A 6,000-nucleotide genomic window follows, 5' to 3' on the forward strand; every position below is an offset into this window, starting at 1 on the left:
ATTTCAATATTCGGAAACAATGCCGACATTCTTGTCCAAATGATTCATGAAAATCCTGTTGGAAGGCAAACATTAAACCAACATTCATGGTCAGCCACGCTAAACCCCACTTTCTTTGCACAGCTGCAAAGGGGTTCATATTTCTGCACGTTTTCCCACTTTAGTAAGCCGTTCTCATCCACCTCCCACGATCAGGTACGAATCCTGGCCTCTGCAACCTGATGATTCACAAACCAGGTTCTCATCCCGGTTTGCTAGTTTGCTCTTTTTTTAAGGACGATCCGAGAGAGGCTCCTCTTCCAATTATCACTTGGGCAAAGGAGCTCAGAGGCCCCGCTGCTGCGAGGGAGTATTGCAGATGTTCAACTTATGGCACTGTGAGATAATAAACCTGTACTTGTCTTTCCTCTTAAACCTACATCCGGGCTACAGTGGCCGAGCCCTGCAGCAGTTTACGCCTTGTTCGTACGGCATTTGCAAATGTTTACGACTCAGGCAGGTGTTTCTGTTGTGGTTTTAATAAGACGTCCCTTTATTTCAACCAAGTTACCTTCGCACACCCTTTGCCGGATGTCTCCATTCCTTTTAAAAAAAAAAGGGTTAGTCAGATCTTTCCAGCACCTGTTGGAGATTCCTTGATTTGGACTTGCAAGGAAAGTATTTTAATTCCTTGCAATCAACAAATGCCCTGTCTTGCACATTGGCGAAAATAATCAGAACACAAAACACAAACTTGGAGGACACAACCTTGCAGTGTTTCCCAACCTTGGCAACTTGAAGATATTTGGACTTCAACTCCCAGAATTCCCCAGCCAGTGGATGCTGGCTGGGGAATTCTGGGAGTTGAAGTCCAGATATCTTTAAGTTACCAAGGTTGGGAAAAACTGTTGTAGAGGACCCTCACTCTGTTAAGAAAGATAGAAACTGTCGTCAGGCATGGGGGAATTGAAATTTTCCCTTCCCCCTAGGCTTATAGAATTTATACATGGTATGCTTGTATGTATGAGTGGTTCTTTAAATTGGGGGTTTTTTGGATTATTTTTAATATTAGATTTGTTTACATTGTCTTTTTTATTGTTGTTAGCCGCCCCGAGTCTTCGGAGAGGGGCGGCATACAAATCTAATAAGTAAGTAGGTAGGTAGGTAGGTAGGTAGGTAGGTAGGTAGGTAGATAGATAGATAGATAGATAGATAGATAGATAGATAGATAGATAGATAGATAGATAGATAGATAGATAGATAGAAACATAGATAGATAGATAGAAACATAGAATATTGATGGCAGAAAAAGACCTCCTGGTCCATCTAGTCTGCCCTTATATTATTTCCTGTATTTTATCTCAGGATGGGTCTATGTTTATCGCAGGCATGTTTAAATTCAGTTCCTGTGGATTTACCAACCACGTCTGCTGGAAGTTAGTTCCAAGCATCTACTACTCTTTCAGTAAAATCATATTTTCTCATGTTGCTTTTGATCTTTCCCCCAACTAACTTCAGATTGTGTCCCCTTGTCCTTGGGTTCACTTTCCCATTAAAAACACTTCCCTCCTCGACCTTATTTAACCCTTTAACATATTTAAATGTTTCAATCATATCCCTCCATGAGTCCATGAAGTCTTTCCTGATAAGGACCTTGGAGTACACCTATCTAATGACCTAAGTGCTAGAGCCCACTGTAACAACATTGCCCCAAAGGCGCTAAGAGTTGTTAACCTGATCTTGCATAGTTTCATCTCTGGCAATATTAAATTGCTAACCAGAGCATACAAAACATTTGCCAGACCAATCCTCGAATACAGCTCACCTGTCTGGAACCTGCACTGCATATCGGACATAAATACTGTTGTGGTGAGCTCTGGCCCAGCTCCTGCCCCAAGGACTGTGGCTGTGGGGGAGACAGCCACATACTGCAGGCCTGTTTTGCCCCCAGTGGAATCTGCTGATGAAAGCTCCTCTGACCAAGAAGACATGAGTGACAGGGAGGAGGAGAGTGGGGCAGACAGATCAGAAGGAGATCAATTATCTAGCTCCTCCTTGGATTCGGAACAAGAGTTAATGATACAGCCACGCATGCAGAGAGCGAGGCATAGGCAACAACAACTGAGGGATTATTATCAAAGAAAATGAGGCCACCTGTGGTTGGGTGGGGCTGGGGTCATTAGTGAGGCTGCTATAAATAGCAGCCTGTGGGTTTGGCCATTGTGGAGGATTATCTGATCCTTGTATTTCGTGACTGCTTTACTGACTTTGACCTTTTGTGTGCTGATTTTTCCCCGCTTTGCAACTAAACCAGAGCTAAGTGTGTTTCACTTTGTGGAAGAAGAAGGACTGTGAATTGCCTCACAGCTGCAAGCTAAGTATCTCAGAACTGATAAGGGACTTGTACCAATGACCAGTTTGTTTGGAGACGAGTGTTCTTTGTTATACCAAAAGAGGGCTTGGTTTAATTGAATTTTCATTATAAAGAACATTGTTTTGAATTTTCAAACGTGTGTGTGTGTGTGTGAAATTTGTACCTGTGAATTTTGGGGAGGATTCTACCATAGAGCTCGACAGAACAAATACAATCGGGAAAGTCCAGAAATATTTCACAAGAAGAGTCCTCCACTCCTCTGCTCGCAAAAGAATGCCTTATTCCATTGACATTTTGGGCTTAGATAGTTTAGAACTACGTTGCCTTCAATCTGATCTAAATGAAGTTCATAAAATCATCTATTATAATGTCCTACCTGACAATGACTACTTCAGCCTCAACTGCAACAATACAGGAGCACACAATAGATTCAAACTCGATATAAACTGCTCCAAAATCGATTGCAGATAATATGACCTTAGCAACAGTGATCAATGCGTGGAATGTACCACCGGACTCTGTGGTTTCTTCCCCAAACCCCCAAAACTTCAACCTTATATTGTCTATTGTGGACCTCACCCCATTCCTAAGAGGTCTGTAAGGGGCGTACATAAGCGCACCAGTGTGCCTCCCCTCCCTGTCCTATTGCCTAATTTACCTGTACATAGAAACATAGAAGATTGATGGCAGAAAAAGACCTCCCGGTCCATCTAGTCTGCCCTTATACTCTTTCCTGCATTTTATCTTAGGATGGATCTATGTTTATCCCAGGCATGTTTCAATTCAGTGACTGTGGATTTACCAACCACGTCTGCTGGAAGTTTTTTCCAAGCATCTACTACTCTTTCAGTCAAATAATATTTTCTCACATTGCTTCTGACCTTTCCCCCATCTAGCCTCAGATTGTGCCCCCTTGTCCTTGGGTTCACTTTCCTATGAGAAACACTTATTTAACCCTTTAACATATTTAAATGTTTCGATCACGTCCCCCCTTTCCCTTCCGTCCTCCAGACTATACAGATTGAATTCATTAAGTCTGTATGTACTTTGCTAATGTTTATGTTTTTTCCAGTACCTACTATCTTGTACATCTTTTGACAAAGTAAATAAATAAAACTATTTTTTAAATTTATCCTGTGCTTTCCAAATTATGTCATTTTTATAGTGCGTTAGAGCCCTGCTTATATTTCGTCCTTAAAATTGTTCATCGTGAGCCAGATTTCCAATACCATATAGTCCTCGACATACAACAGTTCGTTCAGTGACCAAAATTACAACGGCACTGAAAAAAGAAAGCAACTTATGACCATTTTTCACAGTTACGACCACTGCAGCAACCCCCATGATAAAATGCAGGAAATAGTATAAGGGAAGACTAGATGGACCAGGAGGTCTTTTTCTGCCGTCAATCTTCTATGTTTCTATGAAGTTAGTGAAAGAAATTAATGAAGCCTTGCCTGAAAATAAAGAGAGGGTGGCATGTGTACAGCTAGCCTTTGACTTACAATAGTTCACTTAGTGACCATTGGAAGTCACAACAGGACTGGAAAAGTGACATGATGACTGTTTCTCACACTTATGACCATCTGGCCACATGAGTGACAAAATGCAGGCGTTTGGCAACTGAGTCATATTTATAACAGTTGTGGCGTCATATGTTTATTTATTGATTGATTGATTGGCCTTATATGCTGACCCTTTCCATGGACTCTGGGTGGCTCACAGCATTCCGATAAAAAGATACAATATAAAACATTCCTAAGCCAATTAATAGAATCATTATTTTTAAAATTGTCTTATGTTTATTATTTATTATTTATTTATTTATTAGATTTGTATGCCGCCCCTCTCCGAAGACTCGGGGCGGCTAACAACAATAAAAAAGACAATGTAAACAAATCTAATATTAAAAATAATCTAAAAAACCCCAATTTAAAGAACCAATCATACCTACAAACATACCATGTATAAATTCTATAAGCCTAGGGGGAAGGGAAAATTTCAGATCCCCCATGCCTGATGACAGAGGTGGGTTTTAAGCAGTTTAAGAAAGGCAAGGAGGGTGGGGGCAACTCTGATATCTGGGGGAAGCTGGTTCCAGAGGGTCGGGGCCGCCACAGAGAAGGCTCTTCTCCTGGGTCCCGCCAAACAACATTGTTTAGTTGACGGGATCCGGAGAAGGCCAACTCTGTGGGACCTAACCGGTCGCTGGGATTTGTGTGGCAGAAGGCGGTCCAGAGATATTCTGGTCCGATGCCATGAAGGGCATTATAGGTCATAACCAACACTTTGAATTGTGACCGGAAATTTATCAGCAACCAATGCAGACTGCGGAGTGTTGGTGTAACATGGGCATATTTGGAAAAGCCCATGACTGCTCTTGCAGCTGCATTCTGCACGATCTGAAGTTTCCGAACACTTTTCAAGTGTTCATGTTTGGCCACTTCATATTTATGACGGTTGAAGTTTCCCAGGGGTCATGGGGATATCCAGCAGGGGGCTAATAACGCTAAATTGCGCTTGCCGCCGCGGCTCATAAGTGCTTGCGGGGCCAGTGCAATTTTGCTTCTGCAACATCGTGCATGGAGTCGATTCGGTGACAGTTTTTTTGCTTCCACGCATGCCGAAACACAGGCGCACCTGCGGCTCCATGCGCGATGTTGCTACCTCCAGCGGTGCAGAAGCAAAATCGCGTTGGACCCGCAAGCATTTATGAGCCGCGGTGGTGAGCGCAATTTAGCGTTTAGAGTTTTCGGAGAGGGGTGGCCTACAAGTCTAATAAATTATTATTAATTATTATTATATCCCACTTTGCCACCTTCCAACCAGCAAAGTCAATGGGACAAAGCCAAATTCACTTAACGACGGCATTACCCCTTTAAAAACCGCCGTGCTTCACTTAACAACCGCGGCCAGAAAGGCCAAAGCTCCCTGGAACAAACCATCCACAGAAACTCTGAGGTCGTAAGTCGAGGATTTGAACCCGGGTCTGACAGGAGAAGGCCTGGAAAAAAGCTCCGAAGCCTCAAAAACAGCAGAGAGAAACTACCACTCCCGGCGTGCCTCTCGAGGGGGCGAAAGCCTCCGCCCCAAAGTGGGCGCGGCTCCCCTCCCGCCCAATAAGGCCAGCGCTGGGCGATGAGGTCACTGTGGGTGACGTCAGGAGCCCGAGCGAGAGGCTTTGGCAGAGCCGAGCGAGCGGCCGAAAGAGAGAGAAGAAGCAGCAGCGGCGGCGGCGATTGGGGTGCGGGCGGGCGCAGGAAGCAGCGGCGGCGGAGGAAGGAGAAGGAGAAGCAGCGGCGGCAGCGGAGGGGGGGGGCAGCAGCAGCCGCGGGCCAGGAAGAGCCGGCTCCCGAAGGGAGGGGCCGCCAGGGAGGCCTCCTCCGCGCAGGCGCATCGCGGGCCCCCTCCCCGACGAAGCGTTCTCGACGCCCCCCCCACCAAGTCCCTGCGCGCCGAGGGGGGTCCTGACAGGCCTCGCTCGAGACTCCGCCCGGGAGGGGCCGCCGGCCGGGGGGGCACCATGTCCTCCCCCAGCCCGGGCAAGAGGCGGATGGACACCGACGTGGTCAAGCTGTATCCTTCCTGGAGAAAAAAAAAGGGAAGGGGGAGGGGGGAGAACGAGGAGGGGGGCTCCTGTGCCCCCC

This window comes from Erythrolamprus reginae, unplaced genomic scaffold (assembly GCF_031021105.1).
Source record: "Erythrolamprus reginae isolate rEryReg1 unplaced genomic scaffold, rEryReg1.hap1 H_72, whole genome shotgun sequence".
NCBI classification, from domain to species: Eukaryota; Metazoa; Chordata; class Lepidosauria; order Squamata; family Dipsadidae; genus Erythrolamprus; species Erythrolamprus reginae.